This window comes from Mchenga conophoros, linkage group LG5 (genome assembly GCF_057382185.1).
Source record: "Mchenga conophoros isolate Kocher_MC1m ecotype Shallow Benthic linkage group LG5, M_conophoros_male_GT1.1, whole genome shotgun sequence".
Lineage (NCBI taxonomy): Eukaryota > Metazoa > Chordata > Actinopteri > Cichliformes > Cichlidae > Mchenga > Mchenga conophoros.
Genome location: NC_140530.1, coordinates 37,569,094 through 37,582,064, shown reverse-complemented (window position 1 = coordinate 37,582,064; position 12,971 = coordinate 37,569,094). Strand labels below are relative to the sequence as shown.

General features: G+C 41.3%; 1 protein-coding gene and 1 long non-coding RNA gene across 2 annotated transcripts in view; one reads left to right on the top strand and one right to left on the bottom strand.

The window, feature by feature from the left end:
• Positions 1-12,971, bottom strand: part of LOC146575088 (CD276 antigen-like) — an 80,212-nt gene that overhangs the window by 61,796 nt on the left and 5,445 nt on the right. The gene's annotated exons all lie outside the window — the stretch shown is intronic.
• LOC146575089 (uncharacterized) lies at positions 9,119-11,147 on the top strand. Its single transcript, XR_014892586.1, has 5 exons — positions 9,119-9,172; positions 9,328-9,385; positions 10,402-10,496; positions 10,605-10,670; positions 10,839-11,147. It is a non-coding gene; the product is annotated as an uncharacterized LOC146575089 (long non-coding RNA).

Sequence of the window (12,971 nt, the reverse complement as noted above, 5' to 3'; positions counted from 1 at the left end):
ATGAAATTTTGCACACATGCCAGGTCTGGTGAAAAATTTTGTATTTTAATGGTTTTACATATGAGCACTGGGAAATGGCTCTAGAGCGCCACCTATGCCTTGTTAAATGCAGCCCTACGACCACATCGTTTGAGCTACATGTATGAAATTTGGCACACATGTGTATCATGCCAAGACGAACAAAAAAGTCTGTGGGCCCATTGACGCAAACCCAACAGGAAGTCCGCCATTTGGAAGAGAAGGTGACATTTTGGCTCTAATTTTGCCATTTCCATGCCTCGAACTTTTGCGAACTCCTCCTTGGGGTTTCATTTCATAACCTTCATATTTGGTCAGTGTCAACTACACCCTTGTGCCATGTTAAATTGCGGAGCTTTTGAGTTTTCACAATACTATGAGGCCGTGGCGCCATGGCGAATTTCGATGACTCGCCATCAAAATCTTATTGCCTCTCATTTTGTCATACATTTTCTGACCTTGACCAAAGTGAACACATATGATAAGGCTCCACCCCTGAACATATTTCAACTGCCATATTTGACACCAGGGACAGCGCCACCTAGTGGGAACAGGAAATGTCATGTTTTACACTTTGGGGTACAGTATAGTGATGGGTGACACCTGCAGCCTCAAATTTCTCCAGGAAAGCCTTAAGGAGTTGGTCTTGGGTTACAGTGAAAACTGTGACTTTTCGCAAAAGGGTGTGACCCCAGCAGCATGGCGAACTTTGATGTCACGCCATGAAGAAACAAATTAGTATAACTCAATGAAATCCAGTCTGTTCAGTACCAGACTTTACAGGCATGATGTCAGACCCGCCCTGAACAGATTGATGTGCCCATTGTCGGGAATACGTACAGCGCCACCTAGTGGCAACAGGAAATGTCATGGCTTTAATTTTGTTGTACTGATTTTCACAGGTTCATCGTGGCCACCTCAAAAGCGGTGAATATCAACATCAGTCCCTCGTGATGCTTCAGTGCAAAAATTGTGACTTTAAACTGAACGGCGCACCCTGGTGGCAACGCTGTTCAACATGAAAGATGAAGTGGCTTTTGAGGGGCTTGCAAGTTTATAGAGGCTTGAAATTTGGCCCACACCTCCAAATGGATGAAGGCTTTGTTGTCATGTGATCATTTTCATTGAATAGCGCGAAATTGCTCCACAGCGCCCCCTACAAAATTTCAAAACAACAGCCCCTGCTCTGTGTTTCATCTATGAGTCTGAAACCTGGTAAGCTTATGGAAAATATCAAGATGTACAAAAAAGTCTCTTGGAGCAATATCCCAAATCCAACAGGAAGTCAGCCATTTTAAAATTAATGTGCAATTTTGGCGACATTTTCCCCTCTTTTCAGGCTTCATACTTTGACGAACTCCTCCAAGGGATTTCATCATATTGAACCATTCTCCAGTGTGTGGAATCTAAAGACCTTTGTGATGTTAAATTGCGAAGCTTTTTACGTTCAAGGAAACGGGGTGGTTATGGCGGCACTTAGAGTTTGAATCACTCGCCAAAAAGCAGTAATCTGCTGTCACTCAAAAACACAATGTCCAATCTCTCCCAAACGTCTCAGGTGTGATGAGACTCGAGCTTGGAAGTGTTTGTTATGCCATTTGTACATAATGGTTAGAGCGCCACCTAGTGGAACGACTAACTAATCATGAATGAATGAGTTGAAATATTAGCTGGTGGTTAAATGCATGAATTCCATCAATGTGACATGAGATCGGACGTGCTGGTTTTAGGTGTTGGGCGTGGCTCGACGCGCCGGGGGTGCGAGGGCCCTCATAACGCTGCTTGCAGCTTTAATTATTATTATTATTATTATTATTATTATTATTATTCAGGCGAAACAAGGGCCTTTTTGAGGGCCTAAACATGCTCAAAAACTCATGAAATTTTGCACACATGCCAGGTCTGGTGAAAAATTTTGTATTTTAATGGTTTTACATATGAGCACTGGGAAATGGCTCTAGAGCGCCACCTATGCCTTGTTAAATGCAGCCCTACGACCACATCGTTTGAGCTACATGTATGAAATTTGGCACACATGTGTATCATGCCAAGACGAACAAAAAAGTCAGTGGGCCCATTGACGCAAACCCAACAGGAAGTCCGCCATTTGGAAGAGAAGGTGACATTTTGGCTCTAATTTTGCCATTTCCATGCCTCGAACTTTTGCGAACTCCTCCTTGGGGTTTGATTTCATAACCTTCATATTTGGTCAGTGTCAACTACACCCTTGTGCCATGTTAAATTGCGGAGCTTTTGAGTTTTCACAATACTATGAGGCCGTGGCGCCATGGCGAATTTCGATGACTCGCCATGAAAATCTTATTGCCTCTCATTTTGTCATACATTTTCTGACCTTGACCAAAGTGAACACATATGATAAGGCTCCACCCCTGAACATATTTCAACTGCCATATTTGACACCAGGGACAGCGCCACCTAGTGGGAACAGGAAATGTCATGTTTTACACTTTGGGGTACAGTATTGTGATGGGTGACATCTGCAGCCTCAAATTTCTCCAGGAAAGCCTTAAGGAGTTGGTCTTGGGTTACAGTGAAAACTGTGACTTTTCGCAAAAGGGTGTGACACCAGCGGCATGGCGAACTTTGATGTCACGCCATGAAGAAACAAATTAGTATAACTCAATGAAATCCAGTCTGATCAGTACCAGACTTTACAGGCATGATGACAGACCCGCCCTGAACAGATTGATGTGCCCATTGTCGGGAATACGGACAGCGCCACCTAGTGGGAACAGGAAATGTCATGGCTTTAATTTTGTTGTACTGATTTTCACAGGTTCATCGTGGCCACCTCAAAAGCGGTGAATATCACCATCAGTCCCTTGTGATGCTTCAGTGCAAAAATTGTGACTTTAAACTGAACGCCGCACCCTGGTGGCAACGCGGTTCACCATGAAAGATGAAGTGGCTTTTGAGGGGTTGGAAAGTTTAAAAAGTCTTGAAATTTGGCGCACACCTCCAATGTGGTTAAGGCTTTGTTGTTATGTGATCATTTTCATTGAATATCCCAAAATGGCTCCACAGCGCCCCCTGCAAAATTTCAAAATCACAGCCCCTGCTCTGTGTTTTATGTATGAGTCTGAAACCTGGTAAGCTTATAGGAGATATCAAGATGTACAAAAAAGTCTCTTGGAGCAATATCCCAAATCCAACAGGAAGTCAGCCATTTTAAAATTAATGTGTAATTTTGATGACATTTTCCCCCCTTTTCAGGCCTCATACTTTGACGAACTCCTCCAAGGGATTTCATCATATTGAAGCATTCTTCAGTGTGTAGAATCTAAAGACCTTTGTGATGTTAAACTGCGAAGCTTTTTCCGTTCAGGGAAACGGGGTGGTCATGGCGGCACGTAGAGTTTCAATCACTCGCAAAAAGCAGTAATCTGCTGTCACTAAAAAACACAATGTCCAATCTCTCCCAAAGGTCGCAGGTGTGATGAGACTCGAGCTTGGAAATGTTTGTTATGCTATTTGTCAATAATGGTTAGAGCGCCACCTAGTGGCATGACTATAATCCTGGTTGAATAAGATGAAATGTTAGCTGGTGATTAAAAGCATGAAATCCATCAATGTGACATCACATCGGACGTGCCGGTTTGAGGTGTTGGCAGTGGCTCGACGTGCCGGGGGTGCGAGGGCCCTCATAACGCTGCTTGCAGCTTTAATTATTATTATTATTCAGGCGAAACAAGGGCCTTTTTGAGGGCCTAAACATGCTCAAAAACTCATGAAATTTTGCACACATGCCAGGTCTGGTGAAAAATTTTGTATTTTAATGGTTTTACATATGAGCACTGGGAAATGGCTCTACAGCGCCACCTATGCCTTGTTAAATGCAGCCCTACGACCACATCGTTTGAGCTACATGTATGAAATTTGGCACACATGTGTATCATGTCAAGACGAACAAAAAAGTCTGTGGGCCCATTGACGCAAACCCAACAGGAAGTCCGCCATTTGGAAGAGAAGGTGACATTTTGGCTCTAATTTTGCCATTTCCATGCCTCGAACTTTTGCGAACTCCTCCTTGGGGTTTCATTTCTTAACCTTCAAATTTGGACAGTGTCAACTACACCCTTGTGCCATGTTAAATTGCGGAGCTTTTGAGTTTTCACAATACTATGAGGCCGTGGCGCCATGGCGAATTTCGATGACTCGCCATGAAAATCTTATTGCCTCTCATTTTGTCATACATTTTCTGACCTTGACCAAAGTGAACACATATGATAAGGCTCCACCCCTGAACATATTTCAACTGCCATATTTGACCTCAAGGACAGCGCCACCTAGTGGGAACAGGAAATGTCATGTTTTACACTTTGGGGTACAGTATAGTGATGGGTGACATCTGCAGCCTCAAATTTCTCCAGAAAAGCCTTAAGGAGTTGGTCTTGGGTTACAGTGAAAACTGTGAGTTTTCGTGAAAGGGTGTGACCCCAGCAGCATGGCGAACTTTGATGTCACGCCATGAAGAAACAAATTAGTATAACTCAATGAAATCCAGTCTGATCAGTACCAGACTTTACAGGCATGATGTCAGACCCGCCCTGAACAGATTGATGTGCCCATTGTCGGGAATACGGACAGCGCCACCTAGTGGCAACAGGAAATGTCATGGCTTTAATTTTGTTGTACTGATTTTCACAGGTTCATCGTGGCCACCTCAAAAGCGGTGAATATCACCATCAGTCCCTTGTGATGCTTCAGTGCAAAAATTGTGACTTTAAACTGAACGGCGCACCCTGGTGGCAACGCTGTTCACCATGAAAGATGAAGTGGCTTTTGAGGGGCTTGGAAAGTTTAAAAAGTCTTGAAATTTGGCGCACACCTCCAATGTGATTAAGGCTTTGTTGTTATGTGATCATTTTCATTGAATATCCCAAAATGGCTCCACAGCGCCCCCTACAAAATTTCAAAATCACAGCCCCTGCTCTGTGTTTTATGTATGAGTCTGAAACCTGGTAAGCTTATAGGAGATATCAAGATGTACAAAAAAGTCTCTTGGAGCAATATCCCAAATCCAACAGGAAGTCAGCCATTTTAAAATTAATGTGCAATTTTGGCAACATTTTCCCCCCTTTTCAGGCATCATTCTTTGACGAACTCCTCCAAGGGATTTCATCATATTGAAGCATTCTTCAGTGTGTAGAATCTAAAGACCTTTGTGATGTTAAATTGCGAAGCTTTTTCCGTTCAGGGAAACGGGGTGGTCATGGCGGCACGTAGAGTTTCAATCACTCGCAAAAAGCAGTAATCTGCTGTCACTAAAAAACACAATGTCCAATCTCTCCCAAAGGTCGCAGGTGTGATGAGACTCGAGCTTGGAAATGTTTGTTATGCTATTTGTCAATAATGGTTAGAGCGCCACCTAGTGGCATGACTATAATCCTGGTTGAATAAGATGAAATGTTAGCTGGTGATTAAAAGCATGAAATCCATCAATGTGACATCACATCGGACGTGCCGGTTTGAGGTGTTGGCAGTGGCTCGACGTGCCGGGGGTGCGAGGGCCCTCATAACGCTGCTTGCAGCTTTAATTATTATTATTATTCACCCCAAACAAGGGCCTTTTTGAGGGCCTAAACATGCTCAAAAACTCATGAAATTTTGCACACATGCCAGGTTTGGTGAAAAATTTTGTATTTTAATGGTTTTACATATGAGCACTGGGAAATGGCTCTACAGCGCCACCTATGCCTTGTTAAATGCAGCCCTACGACCACATCGTTTGAGCTACATGTATGAAATTTGGCACACATGTGTATCATGCCAAGACGAACAAAAAAGTCTGTGGGCCCATTGACGCAAACCCAACAGGAAGTCCGCCATTTGGAAGAGAAGGTGACATTTTGGCTCTAATTTTGCCATTTCCATGCCTCGAACTTTAACGAACTCCTCCTTGGGATTTGGTCCTATAAGCTTCAAATTTGGACAGTGTCAACTACACCCTTGTGCCATGTTAAATTGCGGAGCTTTTGAGTTTTCACAATACTATGAGGCCGTGGCGCCATGGCGAATTTTGATGACTCGCCATGAAAATCTTATTGCCTCTCATTCTGTCATACATGTTCCGATCTGGACCAAAGAGCACACATATGATAAGGCTCCACCCCTGAACATATTTCAACTGCCATATTTGACATCAAGGACAGCGCCACCTAGTGGGAACAGGAAATGTCATGTTTTACACTTTGGGGTACAGTATTGTGATGGGTGACATCTGCAGCCTCAAATTTCTCCAGGAAAGCCTTAAGGAGTTGGTCTTGGGTTACAGTGAAAACTGTGACTTTTCGCAAAAGGGTGTGACCCCAGCAGCATGGCGAACTTTGATGTCACGCCATGAAGAAACAAATTAGTATAACTCAATGAAATCCAGTCTGATCAGTACCAGACTTTACAGGCATGATGTCAGACCCGCCCTGAACAGATTGATATGCCCATTGTCGGAAATACGGACAGCGCCACCTAGTGGCAACAGGAAATGTCATGGCTTTAACTTTGTTGTACTGATTTTCACAGGTTGATCGTGGCCACCTCAAAAGCGGTGAATATCACCATCAGTCCCTCGTGATGCTTCAGTGCAAAAATTGTGACTTTAAACTGAACGGCGCACCCTGGTGGCAACGCGGTTCATCATGAAAGATGAAGTGGCTTTTGAGGGGCTTGGAAAGTTTATAGAGGCTTGAAATTTGGCACACACCTCCAAATGGATGAAGGCATTGTTGTTATGTAACCATTTTCCTTGAATAGCGCAAAATGGCTCCACAGCGCCCCCTACAATATTTCAAAACATCAGCCCCTGCTCTGTGTTTCATCTATGAGTCTGACACTTGGTAAGCTTGTGTAAGATATCAAGGTGTACAAAAAAGTCTCTTGGAGCAATATCCCAAATCCAACAGGAAGTCAGCCATTTTAAAATTAATGTGTAATTTTGATGACATTTTCCCCCCTTTTCAGGCCTCATACTTTGACGAACTCCTCCAAGGGATTTCATCATATTGAAGCATTCTCCAGTGTGTGGAATCTAAAGACCTTTGTGATGTTAAATTGCGAAGCTTTTTCCGTTCAGGGAAACGGGGTGGTCATGGCGGCACGTAGAGTTTCAATCACTCGCAAAAAGCAGTAATCTGCTGTCACTAAAAAACACAATGTCCAATCTCTCCCAAACGTCGCAGGTGTGATGAGACTCGAGCTTGGAAATGTTTGTTATGCTATTTGTCAATAATGGTTAGAGCGCCACCTAGTGGCATGACTATAATCCTGGTTGAATAAGATGAAATGTTAGCTGGTGATTAAAAGCATGAAATCCATCAATGTGACATCACATCGGACGTGCTGGTTTTAGGTGTTGGGCATGGCTCGACACGCCGGGGTGCGAGGGCCCTCATAACGCTGCTTGCAGCTTTAATTATTATTATTATTATAAGATTAGGGAAACCTGCAGTCAGCTGAGACTGCAGAAGTCACTTGGATGAGTGACAAAACTTTTCTCCCATTGAAAACGCTACGTCCAGATGAACAGAATCAACCTTTAGGGATTTAATTACCTGGATGATTGAGCATGCATCAAGACATTCTCCATGTTGTTTCTGAATTCTTTGTCACCTTATGAATAATGTATATAATTTTGAATAATTTCATGTAAATTTAAGTCTTATTAACTCATTCACTGCCATTGACGTCTATAGACGTCAATGGCAGTCAACGTAAGTTGAACTGAAGCCCACCAGCAGTAAAAGTAGACCTGCAAGGAGGTGCAGGGTTTGCGCACGTAAGGGATTGCACAGTGAGACAAAAATGTGGTGCAAGTCTTGTTGTGTTTCACTGCCAGCCATTTGAAAATGGCTGGCAGTGAATGAGTTAATAGAAACTGAGGAAAGAATGTAATTTGTTTTTACACGTCTTGATACTTGGATATGGGGATTAATAGGTAGTTATTTATATATTTTCATTATCTTCTGTATTTCAAACTGTAAATTAAGCTTGTTTGGTTATATTTTTTATTGCACTCTTGTAATTTTTCATGTTTATACTTTTAATACATTTTTGATAACATAAAAATAAATCTGAAAGATACCTGCATTTTTCAATACAAAATTCACAGATATTTTCAAAATTGATTTGGCATGCAGCGTTACATTGGTAAAGTATAATATATTGCATTAGAAACTTTCACAGGATCAGTACTGGACTATATCAAGTTCTGTATTGCAAATGTGACTGTGGACAAAAGCATTCGGGTTTTCCCAAACCAAAAACCCTGGATGACCAGTGACGTCTGCACACTCCTCAAACCCCACAATGCTGACCTTACAGGGAGTGCAGAATTATTAGGCAAATGAGTATTTTGTCCACATCATCCTCTTCATGCATGTTGTCTTACTCCAAGCTGTATAGGCTCTAAAGCCTACTACCAATTAGGCATATTAGGTGATGTGCATCTCTGTAATGAGAAGAGGTGTGGTCTAATGACATCAACACCCTATATCAGGTGTGCATAATTATTAGGCAACGTCCTTTCCTTTGGCAAAATGGGTCAAAAGAAGGACTTGACAGGCTCAGAAAAGTCAAAAATAGTGAGATATCTTGCAGAGGGATGCAGCAGTCTCAAAATTGCAAAGCTTCTGAAGCGTGATCATCGAACAATCAAGCGTTTCATTCAAAATAGTCAACAGGGTCGCAAGAAGCGTGTGGAAAAACCAAGGCGCAAAATAACTGCCCATGAACTGAGAAAAGTCAAGCGTGCAGCTGCCAAGATGCCACTTGCCACCAGTTTGGCCATATTTCAGAGCTGCAACATCACTGGAGTGCCCAAAAGCACAAGGTGTGCAATACTCAGAGACATATGGAAGAAATATAGTATCATCAGAATTCAAGTATTTTTAGACATTGAATTTATGACACTGAATTTTTATCCTCCAAATTTCCCTGCAAAAATATTCACCTGCAAAAATTCACCTGCAAAAAATTCACCTGCAAAAATTCAACTGCAAAAGTGATGAACTTTAATGACCCAAGCCAGAGCAATCAGCACCAGATCGAGTCGAGTGGCTCTCGGCCAATTAAATTACGCTGTTTGATCACATGACACCGTTAGCCAGCAGTTTGTCTCCTAAAAGAGAGCTGTTTAGAGGTGAGTGATTAAGTTTTTCTCCTAAATAGAGATCATTACAGAACGCCTAGTCCTACTTAAAATCCCATTTATTTTTATTTTATCATCTACTCGAACTAAGGAAAACGTTTGACTAACTCAAAGACAATTTCCACGCCTCCCCTGCCTGACTGCAGAGGCAGTTTTGAATTTAGGAGCAGCAAGATGGAAGCGGCAAACCCTGGCGATTCTCCGGTAAGTATATTGTTTTTTATCTTCAAGTTTGTCTTTTGAAACGTTAATTTTATTTAAATCCGTTGCTCACGTATAAAGTACACAGACGGGGTCTTTGCTCAACTCGTCTGAGGCGTGTCTCACTAAGCGCTACATGCTAGCATCCTGCTAACCGAGCTACCCTTTACATGCTGTGCTTTAGAAAATAGGATACTCGTTAAAAAAAATACTCCGCAGATATTGATAGATAGACGAACACTGCAAATATAATGTTGGAAAAGAGAACGGCCTTTGGTGAAGTGGTAAAATACACCATGAATAAAGCCATAGATTGAATGGCTGCCATGGTTGCAGAACGGCCTGATTTAATGACAAGAATGGGGAAGAGTGAGGCGAAGTGAACCAAAGCCACAAAACACGGTCAGACAAGGCGGCAAAAGGGCAGTGATCTGTCCGTCAGTATGAAGTTGGTGTGTGCTTTGGTGAACAAAAACTCCAGACCGGTAGCAGGAAGATGGGAGACTCGTGTTTCACTGGAATAGTGGTGAATTAAAACATCCTTTGTTGGGGACATTTAGGTGTAAATGCATCCATAAAGGTGAGACAGAGGCAGACCAGACAGTGAAGAAAACAAGGCAAACATTAGAAATATTAAAACGGAAATATAGGATTAATATAACATACAATTGGGGAAAATGTAAGGAACACAATGTAAATGATATTGTAAAGTCATTAAAACAGCATACTCTGATTAAAAGAAACAGATAATTGGGTAGGAGGATGATGATGATGATGATGATAATAATAATAATAATAATAATGTTAAAGAACATGTACAAGATGGGTATGTATACTTGTAGCCAGAACTTAACAACTACAAAGTTGTAGCATGCCAGACCATCTTGATTGAATGTAACTTCGCTCCACACAAGTTTTATGGTAGACATATTCATATTGGTATCTAATAAATGATTAATTCTTAGATTTTATCAAACGTTAATTTATAAATTGTTTCTGTCTTTATGTGTTTGTTTCAGATTATGCAAGATGTAATTATTCAGTCAGCAAGACACTTGCTGCAGTTACTGACATCATCCAACTGAACTGCTGCTGTGATGAATCAGAATACAAGGTTTACTTTAGCAAGACCTATGAGTTAATGCTACATTTAACTAAATTGTTATATATTTTGTGTCCAATATTGTCTCCATATGATTTTGTTTTTTGCAACATCTTGCAGAGAACAGAGTCAAGGTACCAGCTTGGTCAACCCTAAAAGACCATCTGTTCATCAAGAAATGACCAGGTGAAAAAGTCATAAACTAAACACTCTGCATGAGCATGGAATTTAGGATGCAACTTTTATCTTACCTGCTCTACACTCAGGGCTTGAATTACAACAACAGTCAATCACATAAAAAAAAAAAAAAATACTTTTGGTAGTTCTGTGTCTCTCTCTCTCCTCCAAACCCAGATGGCTGCTGGTACTGAACCGGGTTCTGGTTCTGCTGGAGGTTTCTTCTTGTTAAAGGGGAGTTTTTCCTCTGCACTGTCACTTCATGCTGCTCAGTGTGAGGGATTGTTGAGGTTGAGTCCATATGTCCTGCGAACAACTGCTGGGCAATGACACCATGCAATCTTCTGGGATTCCTTGGATAGAAAACCTGTGAGCTGCACTTGTCCTTGGTCTTCACAGCTCACCTTTTTACTGTTTATTGAATCAAAATTCTCCAGTGACATGGATTCTACATTGTAACTGATGTGATGTTCTATAAAGTGGTTTTAATAAAAAAGAGGCAAAAATTAGTTTGTTTCTTTATTCAATTTTTGAACAGTGATACTCATTCAGTAAATGCAAATTATTTACACGGCAGTGCACTATAGGCATAAATCTAGACCCCTAGATAAAACATGATGGCATTATAGCAGTGACAACTCCTCCACAGTAGCAGGTGGGATTTTTCTTTTTTGAGGACGGCTCCTTTTACCTGTCACTACAGATGGTCTGTTTGTTCTGATCAAGAGCCTTTTTTTGGGCAGCTGAAGAGGAGAAGTCTATCTTATGGCCAACCTCTGGCTGTATCTTGGTCATATTACCCAGCAAAACCCAGTATGCAGGTTCACCTGTAACAGTCCTTGTGCCACAGATCACTGTTGCTTCTACATTAAACAGAAGAGCAGTGACGTGGGTGCAGGTCTCCGTGACTCCGGCCTTACAGCTGGAGTGGGCGGCTTCAACCTTCCCTGTGATGCTCACAGTGACCCATGGCTGCAATGCTGGTTCATTCAGTCTTTGAGAGTGCAGGACCTGAAACATACAAAGTTCTTGTCTTTAAATGAACTATGAGCCAAGGCTGACATAAATGTTTTATCTACTTAATCATTAATGTAACAGTGTTTAGAAAGTTAGCACATACATGTAATTTTTCATTTCTTTATGTGTCCATCTATAGAACGCTGCAGGTTATAGTGTAAATCTGCCTGTTCTCTGTCAGAAACCTGCCTGCAGAAAATGAACCTAAAGGATGTAATGCAAGGATGTCATCACTTTCAAGATGGAGAAAGCATAAAGTGACAATTATGAATCACTTAATATGATAAGGAGATTCTGCAGGTCATTAATCAATGTATAAAATTAAATAAAATTATTTTTAGTGACACAAGATACAACTATGGAAGGAAGATGTATAATCGCTCAGTTTGGGGAAATTGTGGGTAGCCTGCAAGGGCCTCAACTTCTCCATACCCACAATGTGCAACAAATGGGCACAGCTATCTTCAACAGTGGAATATCGGCCAGTTACTTCCAACTTTAACGCAGCTTGTAGTCTTGGAGAGCAGCACACCAAAACTGCATGCACAACTTCTGCTAACAGTGGAAACAGATTAAGAAATCCATGCAAACAGATTCATAAACCGAAAGAATATTATTTTACAGGATAAATGATCATATCAGCCGCTGGCTGATCACAAACCCTGAGGGTGTATACGAGAAGCAGAAGAAGCAGAGGGGATATCCAGTTTAAGTTTAGATAGTATTTGTAAAGATATTGACCATATCCTTTTCTGAAAGTGTGGATATAATGGATGGGGTAAGGTACTGACATGCTACAACTTTATAGTTGTTAAGTTCTGGCTACAAGTATACATACCCATCTTGTACATTTTTATTTTATTTTATTATTATTATTATTATTATTATTATTATCATCATCATCATCCTCCTACCCAATTATCTGTTTCTTTTAATCAGAGTATGCTGTTTTAATGACTTTACAATATCATTTACATTGTGTTCCTTACATTTTCCCCAATTGTATGTTATATTAATCCTATATTTCCGTTTTAATATTTCTAATGTTTGCCTTGTTTTCTTCACTGTCTGGTCTGCCTCTGTCTCACCTTTATGGATGCATTTACACCTAAATGTCCCCAACAAAGGATGTTTTAATTCACCACTATTCCAGTGAAACACGAGTCTCCCATCTTCCTGCTACCGGTCTGGAGTTTTTGTTCACCAAAGCACACACCAACTTCATACTGACGGACAGATCACTGCCCTTTTGCCGCCTTGTCTGACCGTGTTTTGTGGCTTTGGTTCACTTCG